General features: G+C 35.7%; 2 long non-coding RNA genes across 3 annotated transcripts in view; one reads left to right on the forward strand and one right to left on the reverse strand.

Moving 5' to 3' along the window:
- The window catches only part of LOC139081780 (uncharacterized), a 120,967-nt gene that overhangs the window by 48,322 nt on the left and 47,712 nt on the right, over positions 1 to 24,933 (forward strand). The gene's annotated exons all lie outside the window — the stretch shown is intronic.
- The window catches only part of LOC139081779 (uncharacterized), a 76,652-nt gene that overhangs the window by 22,787 nt on the left and 28,932 nt on the right, over positions 1 to 24,933 (reverse strand). The window contains exons 1-2 of one of the 2 annotated variants that reach the window (XR_011537082.1): positions 3,396 to 3,531; positions 3,183 to 3,296 (exon numbers count right to left, since the gene is read on the reverse strand). This is a non-coding gene — a long non-coding RNA (uncharacterized lncRNA). Of the gene's footprint in view, positions 1 to 3,182; positions 3,297 to 3,395; positions 3,532 to 24,933 lie in introns of those variants that run through there. The other variant, XR_011537081.1, reaches the window with a different exon arrangement.

A 24,933-nucleotide genomic window follows, 5' to 3' on the forward strand; every position in this document is an offset into this window, starting at 1 on the left:
ACATAACTATTACTATAAGGCTAAATACCTTAAAAATAATACATTAGGTTTATGAGGATTTTATTCTAACCTTAACTTTGCTAAAAATGTTGACTGTGTGATTAGGCAAGTTGCAACTAGTTTTTACATCAAATATCTCTTCTACAAAATGATGATAATACCTACCACAGGCGCTGGGGAAAATGATGACATAAGTTTTTAGTAGAGTTCTCAGCTCTGTGGTAGGGCAAAGAAGAGAAACACAAACTCCCTTTGTCCACCTTGAATAATTATTACATAGGAGCGTTTAATCCTTGATCTCAAGGTAATAATGGGGAGCTACCTGAATGGGTCTGATTTGCAAGTTTACAGGTTTAAGCAGATACAGAGGATCAGGAATAGCAGGCATGCTGTGAAATAAAACATCGCTGTACGAGTACCTGTTTTCCTAAGGATGTTGAGATAATGGGTTGAAACCATGGAGACTGAGGGAGGCATTCGAGAAGCCGTTTCCGCATTGTGCCACAGGTGAAAAGATGAAGGTGAAGAGTGAGGGTGTTGGGCCGTAAGCAGGTTACAAATAAACCAAAATGTGGACTGAAGGATCAGTGACAACCACAGCTCTGGAAGGAGGGTTTCCTAAGCCAAAGAGTTTTTCCTAGCATATCAGTAGAGCATCTTGTTTTTACGCTGAAAATGGGAGTCTACATTAAAGTTGCTTAGTGGTGTTCATGTGCTTGTGATTTTCTGAAGCTCATGATCAGGTGTACTTGGAATGGCTTAACTATTGTAGTTTACAGCAGAAAATAATTAATATCATCATGGTGGTTCGTAGAGATCTTACAAGGTCCTTAAAATACGTGCTGGTATTTTTTATCACTTTATTTGTATCTTTTTCTTTTTCTTTCCTCTATGCTTTTTTGGAAATAACTGAGAGATGGCAAACTATGCCTTATAATTCATAGCTCTTACTTTTCATATCCCTCCTACATGTTTTTCCGTATAATTATCCCCTGGTTGAACAGGATTTTCGTCCTTTGAAATGTCTGTGTTAAAAGCTGAATCTGTAAATGGCCACAACTTCTACAACTATAATTGATGGAAGGAGAGAATATATTCATGTGTTTAATTGTAAATAGACGGCAGTTACTTTTTTGTTTGTTCGTAACATAAAAATAATGACTTCAATAAACAAAAACTCTTTTTTTTCCTGGACAAGAGCAAAGCAGCAGTGATGTGGCTCACAGGCAGGCAGCCTTCTTTTCACCTGTGGTACAATGCGGAAACGGCTTCTCGAATGCCTCCCTCAGTCTCCATGGTTTCAACCCATTATCTCAACATCCTTAGGAAAACAGGTACTCCTACAGCGATGTTTTATTTCACAGCATGCCTGCTATTCCTGATCCTCTGTATCTGCTTAAACCTGTAAACTTGCAAATCAGACCCATTCAGGTAGCTCCCCATTATTACCTTGAGATCAAGGATTAAACGCTCCTATGTAATAATTATTCAAGGTGGACAAAGGGAGTTTGTGTTCAAGATGTGGCTCACAGGCAGGCAGCGTCAACACCACCTACCAATGGTTAAAACGCAAATTCACAGCCCTTATTCCGGATCCACTAAGGTAGAAACTCGATAGGTAGAGCCCAGGAAGGTATATTTTAACCGGCTCTTCAGGTGACTTTAACACAAACTAAAGTTTGAGAAGTACTACTTCATATCACGGCCACTCACATTCTCTTGGGCAGAACCCAGTAATATCATTCCAGCTGGATGCAAGGTGGCGCGGGCAGCCAGTTCCTGGAGCAACTCTATTCTTCCATACACAGAAATACCCGACTTTACCCAGAATCCTTGGCAAACAACTAGCCATCTCTAGCTAGCACCAATCCTTCAGAAGAAAAGTTATATTAAGAGCATGTAAGTTTAAAAAGATACCGGAAATAGTGGGTTTGCCCAGCAGTCAACCCCTGTTCCTTCATTTTCATTGCTTTAAATCTACAATATAGTGACAATTTTATTTCATATTGTGGGCACTGTGGGAAAATCTTTTTAACCAAAACGCTTGATGGAGGAAAAGTTTCAATGAAGAGGATGTGTCCTGAAACCAGGAGACCTGAATTTCTTTTTTATTTCTGTCAATTGCTGAGTGACATTGGAAAAGTTGCAACTTCTTTTAAGAAATTCATGTGAAAATAAAGGTTTAAACACGGAGGTTACTTTGAGGGTTGACTTTCTAATGTTAATAGTTTGTGGTTACAATGAAATTCAATAATTGAGTGAATATGTACTAGGTTGTTTATTTTCTGTTTTGCAAAGGTAGTTCCCAAGAATTAAAAAATTTAGCCTAGTGATAGGGGAATTAATGGCGTAAAGAACTGAAAACAATACATATGTGATATTGTCGTCCTTTCATAAATTTCATATGTTTCAACTTAAAAGAAATTTTTTACCTGTCAAAATAAATTATTTTCAATTTAGGACTATTCCTAGTGATGTTATGGGGTGGATCATATAGCATTATTAATTACACATTTTCAGTTTTTGTTCATTACTGAGGATACAGTAATAAATAGCAATAATAAATACTTATTCTAGGTAAGGGGATACAATAATAAACAGTATTTATTATTCAAACAACATTCTGGAGGCAAAGTACCTGGAACTATACTTATCACAGAGTAGCATGAAATACATATTTGTTAAATGAATGAAATACAGTGTTAAAAATGTTAAGGCTGGTACTTTAGATATGATCCCACAAATATCTCCCTAATCATCCCCTACGGAGCTGTGGCTGACAACTTTACATGACTTATATGTCTATCAAAAATGTCATCTGTGGCAACCACGAGTGTAACTAAAGGAAAATAGAAAGAGCTAGCTGAGAGTGGTTATCTCTGAAAAGTGTTATCAGTGAGTCAAGCGGGCACTGACTTTGGGATTTTAAAACCTTCTGCATGTATTAAATTAAAAAATAAAGAAGACTAATTTGCAAAAGAAAAAATAGAAAAAGGAGAAGGATTCTGTTTGTGCTTGTGAAAAAGCAAGATCAATAAAATATATTGACAGGAAAAATAAGCATCAATTAAAATATTTAAAAATATGGCTTCAGTTAAAGAATAAAGTGAAAATATTTTAGAGTGTCTTTTAAAAGAAAGAAATAGCTAAGATAAATATAGTTTTCTGTTATTCACCCTTACCTTTGTCAACCCAACCTGAATAACACTTCCTAGCCATCTTTGGCTTATTTTTAGGGGTTGGGTATCTTCCTTCTCTGCTTCATAGCCACGGCAGTCTTTCTCCTCTTCTGAGCCCTTAAATGAATGACAAAGTGTTTAGTTTGTTAGCGCAAAGATAGCTTTTTTTAGATTAAATTAGGGCCAAATCGGGTGATGTATATTACTGGGTCTCACATGAGGCATTGTTTTTCTTGTTGCTAGAATCTAAAGAGAGAACAACCATCCAACAGCAGTGTGGGCGTGGTGCTGCCCTGCGAAGCGCTCCCCGCATTGTAGGGGACCATTTGCTCCTGGTGGCTGCTCTCCTCTATTAACTCCTTGGCCCTGTTTTATTGTTTTCGATTTGAAAGAACTGTTATTACCTCCTTTCAGACTGAAAAATTCCTCAGGGACTGGAAAATGCCTATCAAGAGGATGCTTCTAATGCTTTCTGAAAGAAGGTGCACTAAAAATTCACAAATAAGCAATTGTCTTTTATTTCCTCCTGCTAATGGTAACTTGAACAATACTATAGATTTAAAAGATGTCCTATAAGGTGTTGTTTTTTTTTTCCTAAAGTGACTGAAGGACATGTTTCATTTTAAAGGATAGAGAAGACCCATTTAAGCAAATTTGAATGAGGAGCTTGTGTGAAAATTTAATTCCTTTTTTTACAAAAGCCAAATCAAACCATTTGTTTCTTTTTGACCACTATCCATTGAGAACATTATTTCTCTTCCTATCTCTTTTCTTAATTTTAATATCAAATATCCTTAGAATTTGGTTTCCCCATTTTCGGAATAGATACCATGGGTCCTTGAATTTCCTCTCTCTTTGCTCATATTTTGTGTGTTCTTTGTTCTCGTTCTCCTGCTCTTCCAAATGCTATTAAGTGGCAGAAAATGAGTTATTTAAGGGAATCAAAATAAAATTTATCAGCATATTTTTCAAGGTATCACATGTATTCTTAATATTTGTTTGATTTTTTCCAGAGAATTTTTACTTTAATATAATATAAACCATGGAGCTAGTTGGAAGTACATTCTAAAGTCTGTTTATTCCTTTATCCTAATGTTAACTGAGAAAGTTTCCAACAGAAAAAATAAATTTTTTATTACCTACTAAGATCAAGAAATCTTACATCAACCTTGCCAAACTCAGCATGATAATCTGACTTGCTGTGCCACTTTGATTTATGTCAGAAAAAAGAAAAAAAGAACCCATCCTTCAACTCTTAAGAATTTCTTCTGATTGATTGGTTAGAGAATGAAAATTTTCCAGGAATATATTAGACAAAAAAGGAAGCTATGAAGCTATAACACTAATTACCAATGATAGGAAGGCAACAACATTCATGTGGAAAAATCTCTCTCTTGCTCCAAGTATCTTAAAGATTACTTCAGTGTTTCTCAAGAATTATAGAGGACAATCATGTTAAATTTATATTTGTCCATACGTATACATGATTGGACAGTTTAAACACCAGCTTTATATCTAATAAATTATAATACATGAAAAAGACAGGCCTCTTCTCTTCAACATATTCTAACCAATTAAACAGATGCTAACTATGAAATAAAGTATGCAGTTCACAGTGTGCATGAAAGCTTTCCAGGTTTTCATTCTCTTAAGGAAATTGAGAAGGATCATAAATCTGTAAACAGAGAGCCCTCAAACCAAATTAAATCCTCTCCAAAGATTGAGAATAATATTCTTAAAGGATGTGACCCTAGTTGAGCTTAAGAATTAATTAAAAAATAGAAAATAAAAATAAAATTTGAAAAGAAAATGAGACTTACCAGGCTGATATTTCTTATTTCTTTCTCAAATGGTTGTTATATGTTAGTATCTTAGCATTCTCAAACTGAAGATATGCATTTTTCATTGTCACTTACCTTGTAAAATTTGACAATTTATTAATGTTATTTGAAATTACCAAAACCAAAACCCCAAATTTTAAAACAATATTTAAACCGTTGATTATAGCGGCTTTGCAGACTTTAATAACAATAAATGAATATTTTAAATTCTATCTGGTGACAGCTATGACCAATGGTTATATTTTCTAAAATTTATTACTTTTCTTGAAATAATTGATGCAATTTCTTATGCTTAATTTTTATAAGGATAGAATCGCTTATAATGGAGAAATGAATAGTTGGCATTTATTCTCTAAGAGTTTATCGATGGTTCCAGACTCCGCCTCCACTTGGTCATTTGCTCACATAACCATGGTAACAGCTGCAATATAAACAAACCTCATGCAGCATTTTTTGAGGGTTGTTAAGAGAGTTTATATTTTTCAAGAATTGTCTACTGTATTACAAGAGGTTTCATTTAGAGATTCCCAATGCTGCATCATTTAAGACCCCCATATTCACTCTTCTCCCTCAAGACAGATGTCAGCCAGCATGTCCCTTGAGAAAACTGAACCTTACCACCACCGGAATGCTGTGTTTCGTTTATACTCTCCTTGTGCCTGTAAAAGCTTCTATCAAAACATCTACAGTGATTTATGGAATCTATCCATCTCTATCTTGCATATTTTTTTCCAGTTTTATTGAGATAAAATTGACATCCATCACTGTATAAGTTTAAGGTTCTATCTTGCTTATTAACTTACTCTATCTATTTCCTTCACATGGACTCCTGTGCCCCATGTCTTGAGGGGTTAGGTCTTATTCACCTCCACACATCCAGGTCCTTGACCCAAACCTAGCACATCTAGTCACTCATTTAACAACCGTGTGTTAAGCGCCTACTCAGAGTTAGATGAAAGTAGTGGTTAAGAATTCATTAGTTGTGTGATTATGGGCACTTACTTTACTAATCTTTACCTCCATTTTCTCATTTGCGAAATGAGTTCAATATAGCATGTATCTTACAAAGTTGTGAGGATTAAATTGTCAATACAAGTGAAGTGCACAAGTAAGTTATGCACAAAATGCATCAGTGTAAGTTATTATTACTACTACTGCTAGTCCTGCACTATTCTGGGTTCTGGTGATACAGTGGTAAGCAAAAACAGCAAGAGTGGAGAGAGACAGATTGAGACAAGTAGCAGATAATTCAGATATATTCTGATTGTAATTAAGGTTACAAAGACAATGAAACAGGGCAATGAATTTCTTAGGAGTAAGGGTCTAATTTAGATAGGGTAATCAAGAAAGGTCATTCTGAAGAGGTGAAATCTGAGTTGATATCTGAGTTATGAAAAGAAACCAGCTACAGAAAATCTGAATTGGAAACAAGATTTATACATATAAAAAATAGAAGTTCAATGTGTGTGCAGCTTAATAAATGTTTATTTGAATGAATTATTGGAAGATTGAATGCATTGTCATATTTTAACATATTCAAATGCAAACCCAAAAAAAGACTTCTGCATTTATTCAGACATTTGGTTTATATATGCTACAGTCAAATGCTGTCATCTATTAAAATTAAAAATACTATTTTTTTCAATTTCTGAATCTGGCCAATGTAAATTAGTGCAGAATAATAATAATTTCCTGGATATTTTTAAAGTAATATTGGCTAAGGCTTATTGCATGTTTTCCAAAAAAGGTTCTAAGCTCATACCAATAAAGTTAATTCTCAAAACAAACTTCTGAGTGTAACTACCCCTATAGTGTGGATCATGAGGCACAAAGACGTTAAGTAACTTGACCAAGGTCTCAAAGAGAGTAGTTTTGGAGCCTGGAATGAATCTTACCAACTTGTTCTTAACGACAGCATAAACTTATCCCCTTGGCAAATTTAGACAAAACTTCCTCTTTTGATTTTATAAATTAGATTGGTTATTATTTAATTTGGTTTTATGTGTGCTTACTTTTATGGACATACTGTTTCCTAATTTCCCTACAGACGAGATCATTGCCATATATTTAGAATCATATTGTGCCACACGTGAGGATTGGTGCCTATGGTACAAAGGATTCTCTGAGAGCTTTCAGAATCCCCAACATGGATAAAGGATAGGGCACAAGCCCTTGCAGTGAGGCGGACGAACGTGCCCCATGGGTTGTCAAGTGGCGGGAATGCAGCTGACAAACTGAGCCATTGTTCTATTTCTCTGCTGTGTCAAGTTCAAAACTGATGAACCGAAAACGGGACTCATCAATTTCAAAAGAAAAAAGTTCTCTGCTTTTCTTCTTGGTCTCCAAGGATAAATATTTCTTGTGGTACCTCTGACATGGCTATATGGCCATGTAGGTCAGCAGTAAATAGATGAGATTGATGGATGAAAATGGCAAAATGACTGAACAGACCTCACCCAAAGCCCACAGTGGCAGGTCCTGAGAAGGCCAATGAATCTCTCTGTAGTCTTTGGTTAATAGTCAAGCTGAGGCTTTTTCTGCCCAAACAAACAAATATATATCTAGAACAACTAGTATTGATTCTCATCTGGGAGACATATCAGGCAAGGGTAGCTGCATGAGATTTGAAAGGCATGAAGAAGAGGCATAGTGAAGACAAAGAGACAAATGTGTAACTTTTAGAGAAAGAGAAGAATACAGAGCCAGATGGAGATACTATGACAGTTGCTTATGAGTAGAGAATTCTATTTATTTATTTTTTAATTGAGGTAACATTGGTTTATAGCATTATATAGATTTCAGGTGTATATCATTATAATTTGACTTCTGTGTACACTACATCATGTTCACCCCAAAAGTCTAGTTTCCATCCATCACTGTACAAATAACCCACTTTCCTCATTTTGTCCTCCCCCTGCCCCTCTTCCCCTTGGGTAACCACCAATCTGTTCTACGTATTTGTTTGTTTATCTTCCATGTATGGGTGAAATCATGTGGTGTTTGTCTTTCTCAATCTGACATTTCACTTAGCGTAATACCCTTAATGTCCATCCATATTGTTGCAAATGGTAAGATTTCATCTTTTTTATGGCTGAGTAGTATTCCATTGTGCATATATATGCCACATTTTCTTTATCCATTCATCTGTTGATGGGTACTGAGGTTGTTTCCATGTCTTGGCTATTGTAAAGAATGCTGCAATGAACATAGGGGTGCATATATCTTTTCAGATTAATGTTTTCTTATTATTTGGATAAATACCCAGAAGTAGAATGGCTAGATCATATGATAGTTCCATTCTTAATTTTTTGAGAAATATCCATACTGTTTTCCATAGTGGCTGCACCAATTTACATTGCCACCAGCAGTGTGCGAGCGTTCTCGTTTTGCAAAGCTTGTTTTTGAGGGGAGGGGTGGGAACATATGTGGTACTCAAGTTTTGTTGTTTTTTTCTTTCTAGGATATCAGTGGCTTTTCCCCCAATATAAGAATTTTTTGAGTAGAGTACATTATTTGTAAATTTGGGGCAATAATGGCAAAATAACAAAGCAGCAGCAACATCAATAAGGTATTTGCTAGTCTGCATGGTGGCTAAAATAGATAGCATTTGTAAAAATGTCTTGCCCAAAGTAAGTACTCACCGTTGATAAATACTGCTGTGATTGATGTTAGCTGAGGGCCTGTCATAAATGCCAAGTATTTGTTGAGTCTCATCAGTCTTTTTATTTTTTTTATGTGCCATCTATTCATGTTCTCTAATATAGTCATAACAAACTTGTAAACAAAGTCAGTTTTTCATCTTATAGACAATGGAATTGAGGTTTAGACAAATTAAATTAATTGAACTAAGTTATGTAAGCAGGAGGTCAGAAATCAGACCCAAATTAGTCTGTGTCCAGGGCCTAAGGTCATTCTTTTACATTGCATTGTAAATATTTAATGTACAAAGAGTGAGATTCTAATTGATAGAAAGGCAGAAAATGGAGCAAATGGATGGAAACTAAAATATTAATAGGTTAAAACTCCATTTTCTATTAATCCACTCTTTTCCGTCTTTTGATATTATTTCTGTCCTGAACGTGAGTAAGCAGTCCCTCTTGGATGCTGATATCCACAAGCTTTTCAGTTTTCTCTGTAAGACTTGAGTGATTTGAGTTGTTTCCATAAATTGTAGGAAACATTAAGACTTTAAGAGTAATCCTTTATATTACCTTTCACAGTCAAAAATTATGATAATTTATTAAAAAATGAGAAACCATTGAAAAAGAAAACAACTTGTGTTATTAGTACCTAACTCATAAGATTTTGAAAGACAATGATTATCCTTAAAGATTATTATGAGATTTATAGACTCATTTTCCACAATAACCACTGTTTGCTATTTAATTCAGATATTCTTGAATTCTGTTATAAAATAAGACACTTCCAGCAATTGTCAAGACATAAAAGGCTTCATGCTATGTTTTTCATGGTATGAGTTTTCCAGAATTAATGAGGAAGTGTGAACTTCTCGGTTTGTTGTCCTGATACAGCTGAGGGAAAATGCTGTAATACAATGAATAGGCATTCAGCCAGCAGGCCACTTCCTAATAAAAACAGTTGACATTGTGTCATAAACATATGAAAAATCGCTTATAAAACACCAATCTGGAACTTGTTGAACTAAAGGAAACAGAGGATATGATATTTTTTTGTAACATCCCAACTTAAAAATAAATGTTCTCTGTTTTGGTCACCGGGATAACACTTAAAATAGTCTTGATAATCACAGTGTGTAGTTGTGTCATTTTTTTCCCCTGAGCATTAGATAAGATAACACACCACATAAAATAAGGCGTTTAAAACATAAACCTTAACAATAGAGTGTTGTCAGCCTTAAAATACTCTTGTTTATGGACATTTGGAAAAGTATTATTTTCAGCCAACTCAAGTATTTCCTGAAATGAGAGTAAATGAAAAGAAAAGCAAAAATTCTGGAGAGACTCAACAAAGACAAGAGCACAAAATGTGAACATAATTAGGAGTCCACACTCATTGAATCTCTACTCTGTGCAAAAATATTACAAATAAGCATGGTGATATTCAAGAATTATAACTTTCCTACTCAGAAAAGAAGTGGTATACTTTAAAAAATGATTTTACAAAAAAATATACTTTTTGGAAATGATGGTGTAAGAGTTACTGCCAGGATCTTGCTACAAGTTATTTTAAATCTTGTATAGTAATTTTCTGTAGAAAGCCAAAACATGTAATAGGGTGAGAAAAACTGAAACTCATCAACTGGTGGACAAAACTTTGTGTTATATTTAAGAGACACACACAAGAAATAGACCAGGCATTTTAGTTGTCATCTTAGAAATGATAGTGGCTTTGGAAACACATTAATCCATTTAGAATGTTGGGGACGGCTTGTACAAAGGAGGGAACAGATAGGTAAGCCTTAAGGGATAAATAGAAGTTTTCCAGGCAGAAAAGGAAGATGGACATTCCAGTCAGAATTCTGCAAAGAGCCAAATCTTCAAAATGTGTCTTTGTCATGCTTTGTATGTCTATGGTATCAAATTGTGGATTGGGGAGAGAGGAATAAATTGAAAAGGTTAGTTGGGATTTATTTTCCTGTTAAAAGTGAAAGCAAATTCAATCTAAAGTACATTTAACTGAAAAGATAATTAATTAGCTTATGTTATTGAAAAATCTAGGGTTAGATAAATGTAAGCTTTCAGTCTCTCCTCAATTCAGGGCCTCTCTCAGTGAGCAGGACTGTTTCTTTCTCTGTACTGTTGAGCTCAGCTTCTTCTCTGTTAGGTTCATATTTAGCCAGACGCTCTCCTCATCAAGGGGTGGGCTTTCTACCCTATGTCCTTCCCAGTTCAGATCTGGAGCAAACGAGAGCAAATCTCTCTTTGGTCATTCCCAGGCTTGACCTATAATTCATTCTGATGGGTCATTTTGGCCAGTTGCCCATACCTGATCCAACACTGCAGTGTACTATTCTGAGGCTAGAGCCCCACTTGAATAACATTGGTGGCATGGGTCATGAAAGTTTAAAAACAACAAAGGTCTACCACAGTCCATCCCTTTGCCCACCTAACATCCAAACACTACCTTATTCTTAAATTCCTTATTCCCATTTACTATATCCAGCTCCAAGTGTCTGTCTCTGGTTAATATCAGTTCCTATCCATCAGGTCTGGATGTAGCTCCTCATGGTCCAGCAAACCAACAGAAAGTTTAACTCCACACAATAACTTATCATATGCAAAACACAATGATGGAGAATAGAAATATTGGCAACAAACCTTCTATTAGATGGGACAAGTGGGAAATACAACACAGCAGACAAGGGTCCATACCATATATAACATCTGGCTCATAAAAAACAGTAAGGATTCTTTTCTCTGGTGCTAAAAGGAGTTCTTTTGTCAGCAGACCTGAATCAGTTGCCTGGTTTTGATCTTCTGGGTGGTTTCCCTTATTTTTTGTCTTCATTGGTCATATTGGAGATGTGTGTGTGGAGTATGCCCCATTCCTGCCTGTTGTGACAGGATTAGGAATTTGAGATATAGCACAGTGACTGTAATTGTAGCCTGTTGTTTTCCAGTGTTCGTGGGACAACTTTCTTAAAATTTAAGTAGACTTTCAATCTGTGTGTTCCAGACAATTCCATGGGCTAGTACCAAAGGCCGGAAATTTCCTTAAGCCAGTCTTTGAACTAGAACTGGGCCCCATATTTTTCTCTTAATACCCTCTAGCCATATCAGCGTGTCCAACCCCCTCATCCAAATTGTCTAAACCTTCCTTCAGGTTGGGGCAATTTAGCATATAGACTGGGGTGGAGATACAACCACTCTGACTCTTGTTCCCAGGTACACGTATGTGGCAACTTCAAGGCAAGGGAATCATCCTCCTTTCTAAGTAGTTTAAAATAGGAGTTTCTTTGGCGGAGTCTGATGAAATGGCTTCTCACAGGTTTTAATATTATTTCCTGCTATTGTTCCTATTTCCCTGCTTTGGTTGGCAATAACTTTAGTTTGGAGGAGCGAATTCAGCTTTCTATTCTTTCAAATTTCTCAGTGACCTTGAATAAATCTCAGGCAAGAAAGATGTTTCTTAGTAAAGCCACATTTTTTTTTCTTTCTGCACTCAGATGAATCAACTTCAACATAAGCTTGTATTTTTCTTATAGGACTTATAGAGAACCATAAGAACAAGAACCATACTCCAAAAATCTTAAATTTTTCATATCAAGGCCAGAAGTGAGTGCTGTTACCTCAGTGAGGATAAGTTCTGAACACCAAGCTAAAACAGGCATAAATTTACCTATTTCAAACCTCTGTAACCAAATTGCCAATATTATCATCTTCAGCACAGAGGTGTGAGAACACTCCTTGATTCTGCCAATGTTGAATTTGGTGTCTGTCATTTGCAATGTTCCATTTTTAGTGCCAGCTTTTGTAATTATTTTTCTTTTCTTTTTTTTTGGTGAGGAAGATTGGCCTTGAGCTAACACCTGTGCCAGTCTTCCTCTATTTTGTATGTGGGACACCATCACAGCATAGCTTTGATGAGTGCGGTGAGTCTGTGCCCAGAATCCAAACCTATGAACCTTGGGCCACTGAAGCAGAGTGCGCCAAACTTAACCACTATGCCACTGGGCCAGCCCCTCGCTTTTGTATTTTCTAATGGCAAGTGAGAGAAAACACCATCCAAAGGACTTTATCACAAATGAAGTACTTTGACTCATATAGCTGAAAAGTCTAGGACTTGCTTGATCTTGGAGCCTGTTAACAGGGTCAAGTTTCCCTTCATTCACATTTTACATTCATGTCTTCTGTGTTGACTCCTTTTTCAGATACTGTGCTGGTTTGTATTGTGGTATTTTTGCTAAGCTGGAACCATGGTTCCCTTCTCTCCATGATTCTGGCTTGCCACAAGTGAAATTTAGTAAGATTTGGAAAGAGGAAGCGAAGCTGCAGGCATTAAGCTTTGAAAGTCTGTGTAGGATGCCAAGTGGTGTAGCCTTCACATACTGAGCTGCTGTTTTACCCTGTTGATATGAGACAGCCATGTGGCCTGTAACTCTTCTATCACCTGCTGTACCTTGTCCTTCAGCTCCTCTGGGTCCAGGTAAAGCACGTGTGTGGCACTATTGTGATATGAAGGTTGAAGCGGGGGAGAGACAGGCTCAGGTTCCACTCTGTCCTCATGTGTTCTAGATTTCTTTGTAAGTCCCTACATGAATTCATGGGTTCCACTTTGCTCTCAATTTCCCCCCTTTTCAGGCCTACTTTTACTTCTTGATTGTCAATTTCAAGGCTATTACCAGACACGGAGGGGACGTCTTTCCATGGATTTCTTCAGTAGCCATCACAATTAGATAAAGTCTTATCTTAGTAATAAATCACTTATTCCATATTGCTCATTGTTGTTCTATTTCCTTGGTCAAACTTTAACTAACACAGATAGGTTCTTTTTGTATTTGCAATATGACAAGAGTAACTGCAACTGACATCCTCCCAAGTTCAAGTCTAGTGGAAAAAGTTTGTGTCTTTTTTGAGTCCAAGGATTCCTTCTTATTGGATCAACTTGGGTCATCTGGTAATTTTCTATCATCTCTGTGACCAGGAAGAGAAAATTGTGCTTGTGGGCTAAGACTGGTTCAGATGTGCCCCCTAAAATTAATCACTGTTGTCTAAGAAATGCATTGAGGGCCAATCGTGAATCACATGATCCTATTCTAAAAAAGTAGGTATCCTGAGTGAGAAGCAGGTGATTTCCAAAAGAGTTCAAGATGTTGCTACCTGAGAGAGAGGAAACACAAAGTATTCATTCCAGGGTGGACTATAATCTGTGGAGGTGTTGAAAGTCCAGACCTATTTTATAGTAATGGAGCGTCATTGAAGATTTCTAAAAGTAAAGGACTGATATGGCCCAGTAGACTTCTAACTCCCCAATTCTGAGAACCATGTTTCATTTGGTTTTGTTTTCTTTATCCTAGCATTGTGCCTGCAACATAGTTTGCTCAAAAAATGATCAGATTGTTGAATAATATGATCTATGTTTTTGAAAGATGGTCAGATATGATATGGAATATAGATAAGTGGGAAGTAATTGAGACAGAATTATGGACTCACCTAGATAGAAGATACAGATGAAAAGAGAAGGACAGCAGGCTGGAATTCTGGGTTACACCAATGTTTATGCACAAAGGAAGAAGTGAAGATAAAGCAGATTGAGAAACAACAGTAAAAACGCATAAAGAAAACTGGAGTAAGTCCTTTCCGTGACTTCGTTTGGCTAGTATATGGACTAGCACTGAGGAAAATTGAATGCTTATACGCTTAAACAATTTTTGAATGCATTCATGGTAGTGCATGGTTCTGAAGAAGTAAATGAGAAACAGATTTTTTTATAGGAAGGAAATATGTTTGCATTGATAACCAAACATAACAGGACATTATTTTATTTAAAAATACGAACAACTTTATAAAAACAGAAAATGAGTAAAAAGTAATCTGTTCTTAGGGAAAAAGTTACACAAAGATTTGACAATTTATCCAAGTTTATCATAGGATGTCCACATGAGTCTAATTTTCAGTAAGTACCGTAACATTCTGGGATACTCCAACTTTGTTACTTATTGGTAACACTCAAATGTCTCCTAACAAGAAACACACACATCGTAAGTAAATTTGCTATTCTTCTGTAGTCACTTCTGACTTTTAGAATTCATCTTTTTAAATTAGTTCCTGAGTATTCATTTAACCGAGGCCACCGCCTAAACGGAGAACATCAGGGAAATTCAGGCCTGGTGGTTTGTATTGCAGCCTCTCAGGAAGATAGCACGAAGTTGTGTAATGTCTTTGTATTGTCTATTTCTTATGGATCTAGTGAGCTATTTTCTCATGGCTTGACTCTATAATTATATACATTTAAAAACATATCATGTCATGATTGGTCTAGGAATTTCAACCATAAAATTGGTACTTGTCAAGTATCAATTATAAAATTCAAAGCATTATACAGATATTAGCAGTATTGTTTTGTTCTCAGAACATCAGCACGTATGCATAATAATTATTGCCATGCCACATATATTTTAAATCCCTTTAGTAAGAAAATGCCTTCCTCGGTGATGATAGACCTTTATCTAGCCTTTGTTCTTTCTGCCCAAGGTATTATAACTTACCAATTCCCAGAGATTTTTTTTATTTCTTTGAATAAATTTTTGTAAACAACAACAACAAAAAAGCCAACAACGTACCAAAAAACCCACCATGATAAAACACAGTTCAAAGAAAAGGTAAACTGCTAGTTAGAGACTATAAACTAGCAGTTAGAGACTGTCGGTGAACTGAGATAACCTCAGTGAGATACTTCAGTACCGAAGATATCAAAGGAATTCCAGCAGCTCTCGGGCTCTTCTCCACCCAAGATTGCCGGCTCAGTTCCTCTAACATACGTGTCAAAGTGAAACTCTGCTGCTTTGTAAGATAGAGTTCAAAAAGTGAGCAGTTCGTCAAGCAAAAGCAGTGAACAAGAAATTCAAACTCTTATCGACCTGACTTTGAGGTAAAAAAGCCGTTAAAATTTATAATTCTAAACTATCAGAAAAATAATAAAAATGAGAACCCTACATTACAAAACTGATAGAATTGGTTCAAAGCCAAATTCAGATGTGATTCCATGATTAAACCATAACACAAAAATGAACTAAGCCGTCAACTTAGAATGGTCAGAAAAAATTATAAAGCTACACCCTCCCCCCTGAAAAAAGGAAGGGAAGAAGAAAAAGGAAGAAAGGAAAGAGCTAAAATAAGTGAATTAAAAAAATAGAAAAAAATAGGAGAACTGTAAAGGAAATGTAGGAATTGATTCTTTGGGAAAAATTGGAAATTTAAATTTCTGGAAACTGTAATCATGAAAAACATTTTCGTGAGAGAGAAGGAACACAACATGTAAGTAGGAGATTATAAGATTGTACTGTGTACTCCTCAATGCCAATACATTTGAAAAAGTCTATAAAATACGTGATTTTGTGTAAGATAATAAGCTCCTAAAAGTATACCAAGAAATAGGAAATGAAATGAAAAAAATACATATTGAAATATTATTTCCACATAAAGCTCTAAATAAAAACAGATGACATTATGAGTTTACAAGGAACAGATTTAACATTTTCAAGCCAAATCATGTGTCAAGAGTATAGAAAAGGATGGAAAGTTACCCAATTCAGTCTTTGAAGGTAATATTGTTCTGAAAGTATAGAGCAACCATTTTTACGATTGTAAAAATGAAAATTCAAAATAAAACCCTAGCAAATTGCATAAAACAGACTAAGAAAATGACACTATTTTCACATAATTTTATTCCATGAGAAGATCGTTAAATACGAGAAACATACAATATAGCACAGATGTATGCCCAATAAGAAAAGAAGAGCTCATTCCAAAGGGGGCCAAAAATATACTTCATAACACTAAATACCTACTTCTTGTCAAAGCTCGTAGAAAATTCGGAATAGAGAAATCCTTCTTTGAGTCCAGTCTTTTTCTCCAGTCCACACCAGCTACCTACTTTTGTGGTTCTACCCTATGCTCTGTTGTCACCAAACTCTCTTATTTCAAACATCCCACTGTGGTCTTATATCTTATCCTTCTGGTTCAATTTCTTGGCTTCTGTTTGAATTAATACAGGTCTTTAATCCATTTATCCTACCACTGCATCATTTTTCACCTCCCCCCATCTACCTTTCAGCCTCATTTAGATTGCAGGGTGAATCATCACACTCACTCCCTCACAGCAGATCCATCTCCTTTGTTACTCTCTCCTTGCGATAATTGTCAATATCCTCACCGCAATTAACCAGACTGCCTACCTACACCATACTTGCAACGGAACAGCTGAACGTGGAAAAAGGGTAACTCATTTAACTCTTAAGTTGACCACAAGCCTCAAAACACACTTAACCTTGTCTGATACTCCCACGCAATTTCTCACTGAGAGGAGTATGTTTCCCTTGATCTTCTTGCCTCAAAGTTCTCCCACCACCACCAGCAAGCCTCACTCTCAGAAGATGATTTAGTTTTATAATTGGTGCCTTAACTAGATGCAGGGTGTCAGAACCTCTTCTTTTACCCACCTAAAAATGTAAAACCTTGGCTGTGTTTGTATTCATAACATTGCATTCCACCTGCTAAAATGGGAGAAGTGTCCCCACTCCCACCAGGCCAACTTCTCCGCCAGAGTCTTGTCACCTTCATACACACCCATCCAACTACTTGCTTCATTCTACCTGTTAAAATGGAAGCTCCAAGCACAGGTGGACTCTTCTGTTCACCTCAATGTAATCCCTGGGGCCTTCTCAAGGCCTCCTCTACCTGCTCCCACGTGAACCATCAGTCTCTCCGCCTCCAATGGCTTCATTCCGATGTGTATACAATGAGACCCTCAGAGTGTCTCCTATTTGTTTTTAAATAGTAACCACAGTCACAACAAAAACAACAAAACTTTGACCCCATATTAATTTAGTTGCTCTGTATCCTTCTTAGTAAACTACAAATAATTGTCCTCACTCACTGCCATCATTTCTTTACCTCACATTCACGTTTTTTTACCTCCTCCAAACATTTTTTAATACAATGTTTTTTAAGAAGGCAATGCAAGACTGTGGCACAAAATTCAAGCAGTACAAAATATGAAACAGTAAAAAGTAAACAACTTTTCTATCATTGATCTCCGGTACTCAGGTTTCTCTTTCTTAAAGTGATTTTTTGTTTGTTTTCTTTGCATGAATTACAGCAAATTTTGCTTTTAAATTTAACAATTTATTAAAAAAGTCTTTCATGGAAGTGTATATAGGTATGCTTCATTCCTTGTAACAACTTCATAGCTTACTGTAACATAAATACCACTCTGAAAATCTTTGTAATGATATTTTGATGGCATATGTTTATATGACAAACTCTTAAAAGTGGAATTATCAAATAGAGGATATGCTTATTTACAATTTTCATAGATGTTACGAAATTGCCTTCCAGAGGGTTATACCTCTTTATGCTCATACCAACATTGTATGAGAGTGTTTCCCGACACCCTCGTTAATACAGTGTATTAAGAGAATTTTGCTTTTTGTCAAAAGCATTAATTGAAAACTTGATATCCAAATGTAATTTTTAGAAATTATTTTATTTCAGCTTTCTTGAGGTATCATTGCTATACAAAGAACTGCACATATTTAATGTGTATAAGTTGATGAGTTTGGACATATGGAAATACTCATGATACCATCCCCACAACCAAGGTGATAGACATACTCAACACCTCCTAAAGTTTCCTTGTATCTCCCCTTTTTTTTGTGGTAGTAACAGTTAACATAAGATTGACCCTCTTAATGAATTTTGGAGTGGACAACACTGTGTCGTTAACTATAGGTGCCATGTCCTACAGCACACAGGAGTTGTTCAATGCGTATAAAGTTTCAGTTATACAGTTAGAATGTAAATTTTAATTTACTTCCATTTTGTTATGATTGAGGCTGATCATACCTTCCATATTTAAAAGGTTTTTAATATCTCTTTTTCTGTGAATTCATGTCTTTACACATATTTTTAAGTTGGGTTGTTGATAATTTTTCCGTTGATTTGTATAGGCAGTGTACGTAAAAAGAATATTAGCATATGTGTTACTAAAATATTTAAGTTACTGAGTTACTAAATTTGTAATTTGTTGCTTTTTATTTTTCTTGCCATGGAGAATCTTTTAGTTCTGACAAACTCAAATTATTCAATGTTTTCTTTAATAGACTCAGCACCTTGCTTGGAAAGGTTTTGCACCATGCTTAGAAAGACATTTTTAAATCAAGAATATGAAAGAATTTTCTAGTGTTTTCCTTTCATATTTATGGTTGAATTTTTTTGCTTTGAAAACATTGATTTTTCTGAAGCTTATTTAGCGTAAGGATTGAGAGAGGTACTCTAGCTCATTTATTTTCTTCAAATGCTTTCCAAGGATCCCAGCACCATTTAATCAACACCCACCCTGGTCGCTGATTTAGAATGCCACGTTCACCAGTGACCAACAGTCCACGTATATTTAGGACTATGTCTCTTTTCTCTGTTATGTTGACTATTTGTGGCCAGTACTAATACTTACTGTTGTTTTATAACGTTTTTTAGTATCTTGCGTGCCTAATCTATGCTTATTATTCTTCGCTTCAGATTTTCCTGGATACTGTTGCAAGTTTATTTTTTTCTATATGGGCTTTAGAATCAACTTGAAAAATTCCAGAACAAATTTATTAGGATCAAGTTAAATGAATAAATTATTTTAGGTAAAATTAATATGTTTATGATGAGTCATTTTGTCAAAGAACAACCACAAGAGAAATTTCATCTTGTTTAATTTTGCTGTTATAACTTGAGTAGTTTTACTTAATATTTTATTAATATAGATTTTGTGGGGTTCTTGTTAGACTCATTCATAATTTGAGGCTATCTGGAATTTAAAAAAATTATACTTTATGGCTGCTTATTGTTCCAATTACTGTTTCACCCAAGAGTGGCTTTTATCCCTACCAGTAACTGAAATGTTTTTGTCAAGATAACCCTGGCCTCTCTTTTGCAGAAGCCAGTGGTCATTTCTCTTTCTTTCTTTTGATTTTCAGCAGCATTTGACCATAGACCCTATCCGTCCTCTTTGACAATCTTTCTTCTCATGGCCTCTTTTACATGACATTCTGCAGATTTTTTAAACCTAACTCACTAGGAGCCTTTTCTCTGTGTGCTTTGCTGTCGCTTCCTCCGTGCCTGACTTTCAAATGTTGTAATGTCCTTGGGTCTTTTTCTCTTCTTTAGCTACACTCTCTCCCTATGTGACTTCATTCAACCTGCCACACACTCTCTTGTATAGTGTATTCAAGATCATCGTTAGAGACTTTTAGATATTTAAGACTATTATCTGTCTATCAAATTATGTTTTCCTGGAAAAAAATTGCCCATAAACCTCTGAAAGAAGATACATACAAGCTTCTTTAAAAAATTCTCAGAAAGGATAACTGATTCCCTCAGACATTACCTGAGCTGCAAGTTTCACATTTGAGATAGTATAACTGGCAAATGGTGCAGAACTTGACTTTGACTCTAGCAAAGCCATAAATAATACAGCTTCTACACTGAATGCCCAGAAAACTGGTTGGAATTCATTAGCAAAGATTGTGGAAAATTTGCATCATCTTCATTCTCCTCTTACTTAGCTAAGATTGATCCCACAAGACAAACTTCTTGCTGCAACTCTGTGCTGCGAGACAAATACATAAACCCGTGACTAAGGTAAGAAAAAAAAGGTTATCTGACTTTCTAAAACAAACACAGGTGGATTTATTGCCTGGGGTTTCTAATCTAGAACCCTGGCTTCAAGATTTGTGTCAAGGATTAATGATCAGTTGGTGTTGAATAATTGCTTATGTTGCAGTTGGCACATGTATTCGGTCCTGAGTTTCAGATGCTGCTGTATGGCAATTGTCACGTTACAGTGTTCAACAACTTGTCCTGGAACAGAAAGAGCAGGTGACTATAGACTGCGATAGTGTGACTATAGACTGTGTTCTGTAGGAAAACCTCCTGATCAGGAAAATCTCACTTGGCCCAAAGGGAAATCTGAGAAAAAGTAGTCCCTGACATCAGGACTGGCCCAGTGCTGTCAGGTAGGCTGGTAAGACGAGCTGGCTTGATACTTGTGATTAGATCTTCTGTTTTTCTTTTGATCACAGACAGTTTCACAGAACATCAACATCAGACATGGCCACTCTGTGACCAGGATAAATCAAGCCAAGAGCAAGACCACTTATAATCATGTCTCAACAGAGACAGACCATAAACGCTATCCAAGCTACAAAATCCCAAACCATTCCCTTGTCTTGGCTAAGAGGAGTGCCTGCTGCTTCTTTTCCACTTAACATTTAGTTTCGATCTAGTCTTCCCTCCTTCTAGATAAGAGTTATTGGGATAAACAATCATAGAACTACGCCTGCTTCCTGCCAGCATCTAATCCACAGCAAAGCTCCATTTCTTCAAAACCTCGCAAAAATCATCTAACAGGAACCCAAATTCTTTAATTGTTTTAGGGATAAAAATTAAAAACTAGGAGACATAAGGGGTTAGAAATTCTTCATGTGTCTAGTTTATATTTATGTACTTATTAAGAAAAGTGAGTGCAGGGCCAGCCCCGGTGGGCTAGTGGTTAAGTTCAGCATGTTCCATTTTGGTAGCCCAGGTTTGGTTCCCAGGCAAGGACCTACACTGCTCTGTTAGCGGCCATGCTGTGCTGGTGGCTCACACACTAAAAAACAGAGGAAGATTGGCATGGATGACAACTTGGGGCAAATCTTACTCAACAAAAAAAATTAAATGAATAAATGCAGTCATCTCATGTTCAATAGAAGAAAGGGAAATGATAACATTTTAAATGGAAATAAGCATAAGGTGCTGAGATCATTTACTGTTGTGTTGATTGAGTAAACTAAATGTAGGAGAAAGACAAAATTGGTGCATGGCATGGGTTTGAACTCAAGATTTCAGTACTAATTTTCAGTATGAACAGAATTTCCATCACCTAATGTTCCACTGCTTCATGACATTTTATATTGGTGTTTTGTAGAGTTATTCAATTTTTCTTGTGATTATTTCTTTTTATACTACCTATATTTACGTTACTGAAGTCCAGTACCTCATCATGTATTTTCTTTATCCTATTTTATACCTAGCCTGGGGACTTTTTACATTGATTCATTTTAATATTATTTACTGATTCATTTTAATATCTTTTACAGATTATGTTAAATTTAGTCAAAATCAGTAACTTTTTGGATATATCATGAATTAAATAGACACATATGATACCAAATGATCAAAATGAAAGGGAAACAAAGCCTGTTCGGTTAAATATTTAAAATAACAGAAAGGAAAAGTTTTTTACAGTGTACCAATTAAAAGCCATCTATCATTAAGAATACGATTTCATGCAAATTGAAAATCAAGCAAGGCAGAAAAACATGTATTTGGAAGTCCAGGATCCACGAGGAGACAAGTACCTTTATCATTTTTTATATTTAGTGAAAGATTGGCTTATTTGCCCTCATCCCTTTCCTGACTAACAGCTCCTTCCCTTTCCACACTCACGCTGTTTTAATTAATCTCTACCAGTTGCAACGGCGTGATTTTCTTGGGATAGGAATGAACTGTCTTGCTCTGTAAACACTTTCTGTGGGTGCGTGGACACATGAGGAGTGGAATGAACAAATGAAAGGTCTTTCCTAACTCTGCTCGTTTACCAAGGGCAAACAGAGGATGAAAGCGTCTTTGTTTTCGTTTCCATCTTTTCTTCAGAGGAAATGCCCAACCACGACTGTTCATTGTTTATAAAAGTCTAAGGAATTTGTGTTTTTCAGAATTCATGGTTGTTTTTTTGAAAGGGAAATGTGAGAAAAAAGGAATGTAGCTAAGAGACAAAAATACTGTATTTGGGCTGTATTGTTGGATTTAAATCTGCAAATCTCCAATACGATTTCATTCTTCTCTGTGTTGCTTCTGACAAAAATTTGGGCAATATTTGCCTCATCAATTTTTGTCATGACCCCTGCCTGGTCTGCTTGTTTTTCTCTAGGCTTTCCTCCAATGCTAAGAAATATGGTAAACCGACATTATATATATTTTAATTTTCTCACCTTAAATCCTTTGATGCAATCCCCAACCATAATTCTTGTTTTGAATCAACACTCTGTCTCAACACAGGAATACTGGGCACTGAGTTCTTTTTGTTTCAACAAATATTTATTAAGAGTATACTATAAATACAAAAGTTATGGTAATCTCGTATGCCGCATTCTGGCAGTTGGACCGTATTCTGTAGTTTAACGGAGATCATTGTAGTATTTGAGCAATGAAGTGAAATAATGGTATTACTATTAGCATTCTGATAGCAATATAGATAATGTTTTTGAGGGGACTGTTAGAAAGTTGCTGGAGGTGACAATCAAGTCTTTTCAAAATGAGGAAAGATTGAGGAAATATTTACAAAATAAAAACAGTAGGCTTGGTGATTGTTTATTCGGAGACAATTGGAAGAGAAAGCAGTCAAGAATGACTTTCAGTTATTCAGCTTGGATGAGGAGGTGAAGCTGACACCACAGTCTGAAGCAGAGAGAATCAGAGGAGGAGCAGGTTCAGACGGGCTAATGATGAGCTCCCTGTTGAGCACACTGCCCTTGAGGTACTTCAGAGTACTTAAACCCTGGTGGAAATGTGCAACAGCCATTTAGTTAGAAAAATGCAGGCTGAAAAGTAGATTTGGGAGTCCTAGCATTTAGGTGAAAATGTCAAGTTTTGCAGTCATGATGAAAATGGGTTTTCATGCACCATGCCCTCTTTTTCTCTGTGTTCTATTTCATGTCTTACTTAAGAAGCTTTCAAACCAATATTATTGTTTCCCTCATGCTGATAAATGGGAAGCCTATAATGATATCCAGAGGTCTTTATTTTTGAATTTTTATGTGTTTCTTGGTTTCTAAATGGATCAACAACTTCTAAGCCTCAAACACATCTACTTGTTTGATAAGTACTCTTTGTTTTCCTTTAATTTCTAAGTTCCAGGGAAACAAACTACAGTATTGTCAGGATGTTCAATAGGCACTAAGTAAAGTCAACATTACACAGTCAAGGATAATGTTAGAAGGGTGACATTATAAAAGGAACACAATTTTATTTTGTCACTAGACAACTCTAGTATTCTGTTATTTTATGTTTTATTTCCAAAGAAACTCCTACAAAATTTGATGTTTTGGGGGGGCTGTTAAAACCTACTAGAGTAAATACTGATATAATGCTAAAAACTAGGACTTCCAATGTATTTTTAATATGAATTTCAAAACGCAGAATAAGAGTAGGATATATCATGCTGAAGCAAAATTTGTTATAAATTCAGAATCCTCTTCCAATGTTAAAAGAATGGATGTTCATTTAATAAATTGGTGAATATGCATATACAACAAATTGAGAATTAATAGAGGAAGAAGTAGATTATGATTAAATTTTCTTATTAATTTATTTAAAAATAAAAAAATTTTAAGTATTTTCTAGTAGTAGTAATAGACACTGACGTTATGTTATATAACATTTTTGCCTTTATAAACATTTATGTTTCTTAAAGACCCAGAAAAATAACTCCATATTTAAAAAGGTACCAATCTGTTTCATTTTTATTGCTCTAAATGGGGAAACAAAATTCATTAGGAAACATCTGGTCTCTCGGAAGAAGCTGTAATCCCACAGAAATTTTCAACTGACCTATTTTATAACTATTTCTCTAAAATATTGGAACTATCATAATTGTTGGGAAGTTACCCATGAAAGTGTAGTTTTTCATCTCTTGAGAATTTTCCTTGTTCACTGATAACCAAATGAAAGAGGAGTCAACTTTCCAAATGATGACAGGGTAGTGTAGCTTTTTATTCCGAGATGATGTCAGAGCCAAGACTAAGATTCACAGACATATTTGGGGAGAGCACTGGTCCTTTGGTATCTCTAGAATTTTCAGCCTTGTCTTAGCCTGGATTAGGAATCAGCATTTGAATTCATGTCTTTTCTCTGATCTTTGCTGCCCTCTAGTGACTCATGTTACACTTCTTTTTCTGTTTAAATCTCCTTAATCTATATCTAATTAATGCTGTAATTATTGTGTTGAGCTAAACATTTATGGAAAGCTAATGTTTTAAGATTTCCAATGTACAGGTAAGACATTAACCTTTCCTTAAGGTTAACTCCAGAGGTCTCAAAGAATAAATTGGCTGAATCGCCATAACTGACAATATCGTTGAAAAGAGAAGTATTATTTCAAGTTATTAAAATAGCAGAAGTTAA

Source organism: Equus przewalskii, chromosome 2, assembly GCF_037783145.1.
Source record: "Equus przewalskii isolate Varuska chromosome 2, EquPr2, whole genome shotgun sequence".
NCBI classification, from domain to species: Eukaryota; Metazoa; Chordata; class Mammalia; order Perissodactyla; family Equidae; genus Equus; species Equus przewalskii.